General features: G+C 38.3%; 1 protein-coding gene across 2 annotated transcripts in view; it reads left to right on the plus strand.

Annotated features, from left to right (window-relative positions):
• Positions 1–9,930: 9,930 nt before the first annotated feature.
• Nipped-A (Transcription-associated protein Nipped-A) overlaps positions 9,931–12,088 on the plus strand; it is a 158,326-nt gene continuing 156,168 nt past the window's right edge. Inside the window, exon 1 of one of the 2 annotated variants that reach the window (XM_083135277.1) lies at positions 9,931–10,068. The gene's annotated coding sequence lies outside the window, so the exon portion shown is untranslated. The remainder of the gene's footprint in view (positions 10,069–12,088) is intronic. The other variant, XM_083135279.1, reaches the window with a different exon arrangement.

Consider the following 12,088-nt stretch of genomic DNA (forward strand, 5'->3'; position numbering starts at 1 on the left):
TAAATTAAGAGAAAGACTCGCAGTGATAAATCACAAGCAACAAAATCTAAAAGTTCTAAAATTTAATACAGGAAAATTTGATGATGAAAGAATTAAGAAAGATCACCACATCAAATTGTCAAATAGATTTGATATTTTGCAGGATTTAAATGATGATGAAAATATAAATGAAACAGACGTAAATAAGAATTGGGAGCACATACGTAATGCAATAAAATCAGCAGCTAAAGAAACTATAGGATACCATAAACCGAGCAAAAGTAAGCCATGGTTTGATAATGAATGTCATAATCTAATAGAAATAAGAAATCAGGCCAGACTTAGGTGGGTAAATAACTCTGATGTTACAAATCTAAGCAATTATAATAGAATAAAGCGAGAAGTTAACCGCACGTTTAGAAGTAAAAAAAGAGATTACTTGAAAAGCAAAATTAACGAAATTGAAACAAACAGCAAAAATAAAAATATCAGAGATTTATATAAAGGTGTAAATGAATTTAGAATGGGGTGGCAACCTAAAGTAAACTTGATAAAAGATAAAGACGGTGATTTTCTAGCTGACCCAAGCGATATTCTAAATAGATGGAAGAACTACTTTAATGACCTTTTAAATGTTCACGTAGGAGATAAATCAGAAGTAAATGAAGTACACACAGCAGAACCTTTAGTTCCAGAACCTAACTTGACTGAAGTTAAAGATGCTATTAAAAGGCTAAAGAATAACATAGCACCTGGGATTGATGCAATACCAGCTGAGTTAATTAAATATGGCGGGAATACGTTATTATGTCAAATTCATAAAATAATTTGTTTAATATGGAATAAAGAAGAAAATCCCTCAACAGTGGAAAGAATCCATAATTGTTCCTGTGTTTAAGAAAGGCGATAAAATGAACTGCAATAATTACCGTGGAATTTCTCTACTCTCAACAACATACAAAATATTGTCTAACATTCTTTTAACAAGACTAACCCCATATGCTAATGAAATTATAGGTGATTATCAATGTGGATTTAAACGTAACAGATCAACTACAGATCAAATTTTTCACATCAGACAGACACTTGAAAAAAAGTGGGAATATAATCAAAATGTCCATCAGCTATTCATTGATTTCAAAAAAGCATATGATTCGGTCAAAAGAGATAAATTATATAATATATTAGTAGAGTTTGGAATACCTAAGAAGCTTGTTAGTATGATAAAAGTATGCACCAGTGAAACAGAAAGTAAATTCGTGTGGGTATTAATGTGCCTGACAAATTTACAATTCATGATGGGTTAAAACAAGGAGATGCATTATCTCCATTGCTCTTTAATTTTGCCTTAGAATATGCTGTAAGGAAGGTAAAAGAAACTAACGAAGGACTAAAATTAAACGGTATGACTCAGTTGTTAGCATATGCAGATGATGTACATTTATTAGGGGATGATATAAATACAATTTAGAATAATGCTAAAATATTTTTCAAAACTGCTAAAGAGATAGGTTTGGAAGTTAACAAAGAGAGAACTAAATATATGCTTACAGGCCGAAATTAAGTGTTAGGTAATAATCAAAATCTAATTTTTGATAACAACTCGTTTGAACCAGTTTCCAAATTCAAATACTTAGGAGTAATATTAACAAATGAAAATTATATTAAAGAGGAAATAAAAAGTAGGCTTAATTCGGGAAATGCTTGTTACTTCTCTCTTCATAAACTTTTGTCTTCTCGTTTAATATCTAAGAAACTAAAAGTTAAAATATACAAAACAGTAATACGTATTGCCTGTAGTATTATATGGATGTGAAACTTGGTTCCTTACATTGAAAGAGGAACACAAATTGAGAGTATTTGAAAATATGATCCTTAGGAAAATCTTTGGACCTAAAAGGGATGAGGAGACAGGTGAGTGGAGAAGGTTACGTAATTTAGAACTACATAATTTGTATTCATGTCCAGATATTACTAGAATAATTAAATCAAGAAGACTTAGGTGGGCAGGCCATGTGGCACGAATGGGAGAGGAAAGAGGAGTTCACAGGATTCTTGTTGGGAAACCTGATGGTAAGAGACCTATAGGAAGGCCAAGACGAAGATGGAGGGATAACGTTGAGATGGACCTAAAGGAAATCGCTAGAGATGGAAAAGAGTATATAGATCTTGCTCAAGATAGGGACAGATGGAAGGCCTGTGCTGCTGCAGCCATGAACCTTCGGGTTTAAGAAGGCTAGAGACTTAGTTAGTTAGTTATCATATCAACTGAGATGTTAAAGATTGAGATCATGCCTTGTCGACATCTAAAACAAAACCACCCTCTCGAAGTAAAATTAAATAACCCGTGAACATAAGAATAAATGGCGATACTTCTAAAACTAAACTATCAGTCAGCCACGTTTAGACACGACGTTAAAAACTATGAGGAGAACTTAAAAAAAAGGTCATCTGCTCTCTTCCCTTCCCACGTCACAAGTGCTTGATATGTTGTCTTTTGTAAGGAAAAAAAATGAATGACAAGATTTTTCATATCTAGTTTTTTATTTCTCTTTACTATAGGTTGGAATATAAACAACAAAATATACACTTCAAAGTTTGCAGCACTAAAAACCGAGAGCGCGAAGAAGGAATGATATATTGAGACGGTACTTCCTCTCCAGTGAAGTACCCAAGTGGGGGTAGATGGGGTTATAATCCCCTTTCGCTCAGTATTCATAACGTCAAAGGTAGGAAAATATGACAAAATATGGGCTGACTACGAAGAAAAAGTATACATAACCCCTCCCTTTCAAAAATCCTGGGCACGCCACTGTTCCTCTGGTCCTTATCTGTCCTTCAACACAGAAAACAAATTAGTCAATAAAATGAAAGGAGAGAAGTACAACTTATCAATCTATTGCTTCTACGTATATCAGGGGACCGACATCACTACATTGATCTTCCTACCTGACTTTTCCTGTACTTTCGGCCATTCAAAATGCAGCTGTTCTCTGGACAATAAGTGTACCACCTGACCAAAAAGGAAGGGGGAAGGAACTGGAATTCCCAAAAATATGCAATGTACTATGTCGGAGGCGGGTACTTTTTCCCGCACGGCCAATGACCTTCTTGAATGCGGAGCTTCCTAACGAGGGATTATTTCCACAAAGACCAAATTAGCGGTCAGGATATTTGCAAATGGATCCCAAACCGCTCTGCTCCTGAACGAGTCCTTGGCTACCTGACCTACGTCGTCTCTTGCTTCAGCTTGGAATGTTGGTTTATGACAAGAAACTGAACACGATTTAAATAAATAAATAAATAAATAAAATAGGTTAGGATATTCAGTTTCTCATTGCTGTATGTTTCAAAATAGACTAACCCCTTCCCTCTGAAGCTATACCGCGTTTGTTAGAACCTGTCCCGTTTCCCGCGCTAGCGTTCGCTCGACAGTTTCGGTGCCAATGAGAAAGGAGGAAAAAATCGTCTGCTGGACAGCGAGGAGCGAATGGAAGCCAGAAGAGAGGCGCTTACGTAGACGCTGTTGCCACGTTGCGTATTTTAATTGGCTGCCTGGCTTTGACTTCCCCCAGCACCGAGAAAAGCCAGCGATCAGCTAGCGCGGGAACCGGGACAGGTTGTAACAAACGCGGTATAGTTGAGGAGGCGTCGTGAGGGTCTGCGGCCGAGAGCCAAATTTTATCTTTCTCATATTTTGAAAAATAATTACACCGTTGGAATGAAATGCCAACTTCCTGGAGCAGCGGTGGTCTAGTCTGACTGCCACGCAGGAGACCCGAGTTCGATTCCTAGGGTGGGAATTTTTCCTACCTTGTTTCCGCATAAAGCGGCTCCGGGGCTCGGCCAAACTCAAATCAATGGGTACCTAGGGGCAACCCTGTGGGGAATAAAGCCGACCGAAACGTGGTGCTGATTATAGCAACTCCAAAATGGCAGAGATCCCCTAAATGTGCCTACATCAGTGGCGTATGCTGGTTTTAACTAGTGGGTAATCTCCGACACTTGATTCATCCACCCACTCCTGAAGTCTCCCTGCAAATTTACCTCAACATCCATACAGGATTTATGAATATATGTGTGAAAAATTTTACGTTATTGTTGCGACCACTGTCGAATAATTGTTGTGATTGCACTTGCAGTTAATCTACGTTTAAAATTTCAAATGATGAAACAAGAGAATATAATAAATCTATAAGAAAAAACCTGTAACAAAGAATATGAAAGGAATGCGGTAGTGAAATAAAAACCCTCAATATTAATTTAAGTGTAAAATTCAAGTTACCCCAGTACCGAGTCACTCCTGCATTCCCGATTTTTGTTTTTATACACGGAAGTTTAAGTTCAAGATCTATGGTACAAGAGATGCTACTGACCTACCTACATTAACTATTTGAAATTTCTCCGGAAAAGATCCCGTTCCAAATATTTTCGCACGCAAATATTGTATTATATCCATTCATTGCCTTTAACTTCAGTGAACACAGCACTAGCACAAATACTAAACCACTAACAGCTAAACAAATATTAAATTCTCGAATCGCTACAACACGCATTCAATTCCCTGCGCCAATCTTCTATTGTGGTTCCTTCCTGCTTGACACAGAATTAAATTCCCTATGGATGTTGAAAAATTCCCTTTCCCAGCTTTATATTCCCTGCGATGCGCGAGGTTCTATAAGTTGGAATCATTGCGTTTTTTGTTTATATATGTTACATTCAAACTTCTTTTATCATTATGATCATTGTTAATCTAAAGAGGGGGGAAAAGCAACTTAAATTACCTAATATATGTGTACGTATATATATAATTTATTTCTGATAGCCACCCAGCGTCGAATAACATGGGTACCTGGGGGAAACCCTGGGGGGTAAAGGCGGTCAGGGGCGTGATGCTGATCAGATCACCCCCACTCATGACCGGATCAAGAAAGTGTGGGGCGTTACCCCCACACCCCCTATACGCCTTCATGGCGTGGTGCTAAGCACAGGGGAACACTTTACCTTTTTTTTTTTTAGCTTTCCCTTTTAAAAATTATTCATTTCTGTGAAAGAAGTACTCTCACTGGTTTTGAAGGCTACAAAGAAAGTAATCACGCATTTTAAAATACAAAAATGAAAAAAGTAAGCATATAAATAGTTTAATTACTTCATTAATCGATTGATTAAACTGTTATTTGACGTCGCTTTTCTGCCACTTTTGGCTAATCACTACGAGTGATGACATGACATTGTTGAAGGGACATTTACAAAGAACACCCATGCCTAGACCGGTATTCGAACCCTGGAGCTCTGGTGTCGTAGGGAGCTGTGCTAACACTCCGCAATGGAGGTCGGTGTAATAGTTTTTTTCCTTTGACAATATCTGTTGAACTAGCAGAGATCAGGAAGACAGAAGCAAACGTAAAATGAGAATTTTCATAGAATTGGTTCGCAAATGTTCAGATTTCTCTGTTTCTCGCGCATTTTCAGATGTATTTTCTCTTCTTTCCTTTTCAGTACGTAATTTGTGAACCCAAAACACCAAGGGAACGGCAAAGGCTCTGGGGTGGAGAGTGCGACCGATGGACTCTTTCCAGAAGGAGCTTACCCTTGCCACGGAATAACCGCGCCTGAGAAGCAGTGTTTCCTTCCCCTCCCGTCAAGGGTTTTAAAGGGAGCCGGTGGAATCTCACCCTGACGTCACCAGATTCCACCAGCTGGAGAAAAAGCCTCACGGACATTCCGCGGCAAACGGTTGAAAACATTCGCGCGCTGGAAGCAAAGAAATATGTGATTCAAAGATTGGTTCGGAAGAATATTGCGAAGAAATAAAAAACAACTTTTTAAAAAATTATAGCCGGGTCATCTCCGATTACCTAGGTGACCCAGAGTATACGCCGCTGGCCTACATGGCATGTGCTATACGCACAGGGAATGAAATGCAACATTATAACCTTTTAAGACACATACAAGGATGCATTAAACATATCCTCAATGCATCGATCACAATTTTCACATAACTTTCAAAATTTTCGGAAAACGCTGTTCCAGGGAACCCTGGCTTGACTACGACTGTGGCCCCGGACGCTGAAAGGTAAGAAATTTCGAGAGAAGTTATTGTCAAAATTGCTGCAAGAGCGCAGATTGGGGCAGGTTATGTTAACTTTCATCTGAGGATCTTGTGTATGTGTGTGTTTGCGTGGATCTCATTCACACGGGGCGACGAATTCAAATATCTCTGATAAATAATTTGCACAGCTAGATTGAATAATAGAAAATACTGTGACGTTTTACGACACACATGGTAGGTCTGTAGCTAAGGAGAATAGATGCTGAATTTTGTGAGGAGCAGTTTGGGGGCGAAAGATCGAAACACTGGAAAGAACTTTAGGCAAATGGTAGAGATAGTTGAGGACAGGAGAAATATATGTTTTCTGTTATGTTGGGAAGGGGGCGCCGTAAACTGGTTATTCCGCCACTGAGGGAACAGCACCGATATGATAGAGATGGTACTTGTCAGTCTTTCGTTTCGTCTGGAAGGAGAGGTTTACGTTCTCGGTCTTCTGTCCACTTGTAAATAAATGCCTATCTTGTACTGGGTCTCGTCTTGAAGTGTAAATACACGTTCTGTTCGCTTCTCCTAGATTTTTGCAGAGGTCTGTCTCGTTCTTGGTCCTGTTTCGACTCGACAAGTCTTGGAGGATCTAGTCTTGTCTTATCGTAGATGGAAAAGAAGAGATTTAAAATTAAGCTGTCCTCTGACCCCTCGTCTCTCACTCCTTTCCCACCGGGGTACACTGGGTTTATTGTTTCACTTGCCTGTACGCATACAAAATCTGGTAGATTCAATGGAAACCTGGAGACGTGACTACAATTCTAATCTACACCTCTAGCTTTGTGTCACGTACTTCTTGATGGTAGCAAAAACTTGAGGCTACGTTTATCCAACTTGCGAAAAAAAAAGTTTCCCATTTTTTTTTCAAAACCAGAGATAAATTCGAAAAAATATAGTCTCATTTCTAGCATGCGACCGCGGGGTCAAAAATACTATATTTTCCCCTCGATGATGAGTGGGGTGGGGGGAGTCGCCCCCCGGTTCCGACGTCCCTAAGCTTATATCACCGTGAGATATGGATTATTATCACTCGGATACTAGAATATGAATCGCATAACGCAACGCATGACCTTGGCGTTTACTGTAGAGAAATCCCCCCTGGTTGAGATGTTGACCCTGACGTTCGGCAAGTCTTGCGATGACTACGTAAAAATGTCACGCTTTGCCACTGCTTTTGTGGCACACAAAAGCTGAAATAGAAAGCAGCATTTGAAAAAGAATGTCCCCAAATAATATCATAATAAGCATTGTCTTTATAATTACTCAAATCGTGTGTACTTTTTATTACTACCTGTGGCTTGCATTACCTTAACGACATCGACATCAGTTAATGCCGCCCCCGCAATTCCCGCAATGCGGGGGCCCACGAAGCGTAAGGGCCCCGCAATGTTCTCTCTGTGCTCCCAGAGATTCAACAGATAGTGTCGCTTATATATTTTTTTCATTTAAAGAAATGCGAGACAGGTTTGGGTCAACAATGACACAACTCGAACTCGGCTTTCTTTGAGGTGTGCACTGAATTGAATAGAAAGATGCGATCAATTTTTCTTATCGGTGAATACGTATCAACAGCATGATACTAAGAGTACGTAGTATCATGTATCAACAGTGTTACCTGTATTGTACGAGTCAACGGGCACCACTAATAAATCCACGACTTAGTATTTTATTGCTGTTTTTTATAATATGTTGGGGCTGGGAGGTCGAATGAATCCCCAGTAACATATAATAATACGATGTCTTCGATAATAAGCAGACGTACTAACTCAACGAGAGGGCCCCGGGAAAATTGACATGTGAGTCCCCTCCGAAATGTCGAACTAACTTACTCACAGATGGTCATCAATAGGAATTAAACCCTAATATCACACCTTTCTTTGTAGCTACACCGTTTGTCGTAAACTTATAGAGTGTAAATTGCCTACAGTTATGAATCCAGAAGAAAGATTCAGTTGATCAGCCAGTCGATCTCTTATTGTTACACAATAGACAATCAAACTTGGTATTTCATGGACTTTTACCACTAAAATTAATATTACGTACGTAATATAAAATCGAGGTACACTAACAATAAAATTAAAAACCCTGACCTTGTGGCAACATCCCTTTTGAGCTTCCAGTCCTTCCGAACGTTTTTTTATTGAGTGAATAGAGTCCTATTGCCGCTTTATTACCTCTCTCAGGACTGGGGTCCGTGACTATTTCTCCATATTTCCAATTGACCTTGCGATACTGGATCAACACCGACAATCTAGAGGACTCAAAACTGAAATAATAATAATAATAAGTTTACTTGAATATATTAGTCACTATTAGTATTAGTAGGCGAATGTGAGCGACTTTTCCGTTAAATTTTGGACTTGCGCAGCCAAGGATATGGCTCAGAGTCCAAAAAGGACTATTTATTATCCACTAATCAATTCTCCAAAAGAGTATTTTTAAAATATATGTCTGCATGTAACCTAATTGTTTTTTTTAAATACATCAAGCAAAAAAATACAAAAGATCATGAACTATATTAGCGCCTCCCCCCCCTTTTCCAAGAAAGAATCCACTGCACTGAAGTAAAGGAAAATATTTCCACTTTTTTCCAGTTATTTATCAGAAATTCAACCATCATGATTTAGTTTCCAGAAGCTACTACTACACTGATATATGAGGCGATAACCAAAAATGGGAAGACAGTGTATTTTGGGTAAAAGTTAATTTCTTGTACACCTGTGTATGGGTGTGTGTGTGTGTGTGGAGGGGAGGTATTTCACGTTTTATTTTACCCATTATTGTAATATACAGTTTGTATACTGCCGTAATTTCAGTATGGCATCATAAATGGTATACACATTACGTTATAGTATTCTCGATATTTATTTTTTTGGCTAACGACCCCCAATATGTTACTTGCAGGAGGAGAGGGGCTCAGCAAATTGCGCTACGCCACTGATCGACATAATATTAATAAACTTCTCTATGGCCTCTCTTTCACCGTCGCGATAGCCTAAAGAAGCAAAGGAGCGACACAATACAAAAGAAAAGTATTACCTAGGTATTTTCTATGTTTCAAGTTCGAAATTTCTCTTCACGTTCCATGGAATCCATCGGTAAGTTGCCCCTAAAGAAGTGGGATCTGAACCACTGTGCAATATGACTCCATCTGAGATTAACCCCGGTCCCCTTGATTGAATAGCGATACCATTAGAACATTAGAACTGTGCGATCTGGGAGGTTCTGTGTGCATTTCGTAATACATAAATCAAATGCAATGAGTAAATTTAATTTGGACAATGAGGAATTGGTGAGGCGATTAGTTGTAAAAGTTATAAAGTCATAAGATTGAAAAGAAAAAGAAGAAACAAAGTAGTTCAATTTATTTGTTGATTTTTGATAGGACGGCATTGGAAAGAGAGGTCAAAAAATGAATGGGGAAACAATTTTTCGGGGTTTGCGACACATTTATTATATATCTAAATAGCATACAAAATGCATATTTGGACTAAAACACCAGTTAATTGTCTAGTTTTCTTGTTTGCCAGGAGGTGGACAAATCAACTTTTGTGTATTTCCCCCTGTCCCTTCTCTGGCACCGTCAAAGAATTCGGAAACAATTGACTTACGGGAGCGTTAGACATCTGCAATAAACTTTCGTTAAAACGCCCCGTTCCGGGAAACCAAACACACGAGAGGATAGTTATTCTAATTATTTGGAGGTAAAGGAAATCTTAAGTTATTTCTGTGGTCTCGTACTTACCCAACGAGTTTCTAGGTATGGGGCTTGCGCACTGTTGATAGATACCTCGATAGATTCCTAGAGATGAAAATGATCGTGCTCGACAGGTTAAGTTAATGTGTCCCGCAAAGCAACACAATGATCTGTGCATTGCGCCAGCGGATGATTTGTTTAGTTGTTTTCGCAGTAATAATTTGGATCTAATTTTAAGAAGAGTTTAAAAATGCCGAAGAAATAAGGTACAAGAAGATTTTAACTTTTTATTTAGGTATGAATTCCTTTTATTTAATAATGTAGAGAGGGGTGACTGATATTTTGTTCGAACTCTATCCTGCATGTTGGTGAACGCCTTGCGTCAGGTATAGACTAAAAAACAAGATAGAAATAAATAAATGTGAGTAAAAGAGGGATTTTTTTAAAGGATTGACGCAAGGATGTCTTGAAGTAGCCATAATATATATTCGGGTTTCTGATCAAAACGATATTGGTATAATAAGTTGATGTGAGGAAATGTGTGTGTCTGGGGACGGCGGGTAATATCGAAATAGTAACCACCAAGAAATTACCAAAATTTGCCGGTTATGGTATAAAACATAATTACTTCGGAAACATATGAATTACATTTTTCTTTCGTTTCATAGGAACTCAAAATAGGAAGATAGCTACTTGGACGTGTCGTGTGTCCTCGATTTTTTCGAGTACATATTTTCCTTGCACCTAGTGCAACTAACTTCTCTAACCAAATTCCTTTTTGCAGTATACGAACATGGATATTTTGCTGTATTTATAATTTACGTGCTTCATTTAATGGTAATGCTATGCACACCAAGCCTGATACACCTATCATGCCCACAGAAGCCAGGGTTGGCATTTTCACAGTTTTTCTTTCTTTCTTTTTTTTTTTTTTCGAAAAACTCAACCCAGTTGGGTTTTTCAGGTTATTTTTAAATATATATATATTAATTATCAAATACATTTTTCCCCTGGTAGTAGTGTATCGTAACATTCAATTTGTAGGCCTATTGCTTTATACCCTGTCCCTACTATCTCAGAGCAAATGAATGAAAACAAGTCTCTGTGCAAGTAGTGATGCGAGACTGCTCCACCAATGAGCACATGATAGGTAACTGGATTGGGGGGGGGGGGGGGTTAGCGACTGCAGTTGCCAGCTTTCACAGCAGCGTGTACTGCTTTGCTCTGCCCAATTCATTTTGATTCTATTCTTCCTTGAGGGTGTAATAGGTAATGCTGTATCAGTTTTCAGGATTACATTCCCTGAGGAGGCACATACTTTGGTATATCCAACAATCAGGCCACCGGAAAGGGGTTAAAAAATGTTATAACTAGGGTTATAACAACGCCAATGTATCCGTTAGAATTCATCTGCCTATACTTTTACAGCTTCTTGGTCTTTCAAAGTACACGCAAAAGTGCTTTCACATAGTGTAATTATCCTGGAAATGATGCAAAATTCAAACTTTCTATTTATTTTGCACGAAAAACTATATTTTGTGATTACGCAATATCTAATTTAATATTCTCATGTAATTCTTGAATATTCTAAAGCAAATTTCTTTGTAAATTGATGCATATAATTGGAAAGAATATTTGGTACCAGTTTGATCTCCACCGAACACCTCTCACTATTTTATTTTGTCATTTTATACATTCGTACTTACCTATTCTGCATTGCAAAAGATTGTTTAAGGTAGCATTTTGCTTTTTTCATGAAAACACTTTCAATTTTTCACATTAACAGTAATTATTGTTCTTCCTTTTTTGGCTTCCGTAACACACAATATGGCGGGAACAGCTTGAGTCGCATCGTGGATCATGTGGGTATGGAGTGTTTCCAACCTTCGTAACAGAAAAATACCTGAATAGCCCCACAAACCATTGACGGATAGCCCCAAAAACTATTCACAGATAGCCCCCAAAACCATTGACGGATAGCCCCACGAACCATTTCCGGTAAGGTTTGGTTAGGTTAGGCAAGCATAGTTAAAATTTTGTTCGTAAAACAATGCGATACAGCTTAAAAAAGAAAAAAAGTCACCTTCACTTCTTGCAAAACAACGGCGTGGTTGGAAACACTGACGGGGGTTACGTCATGAAACGTACGGAACATCCGGTTGAAAAATACAAGCAATGGTCATTGTGCGTCGGAGAGATATTTTTCTTCAAAAATACATGAATTCCCGGTCGAATAGGTTCCACGATGGAAGAAAATACCTCCACGAACTTTCAGAATGCTACAGAAGTAAGTAGTTTCTTCTGTAAAATTGAAG

The sequence above is a fragment of the Lepisma saccharinum genome, chromosome 14, assembly GCF_977018435.1.
Source record: "Lepisma saccharinum chromosome 14, izLepSacc3.1, whole genome shotgun sequence".
Lineage (NCBI taxonomy): Eukaryota > Metazoa > Arthropoda > Insecta > Zygentoma > Lepismatidae > Lepisma > Lepisma saccharinum.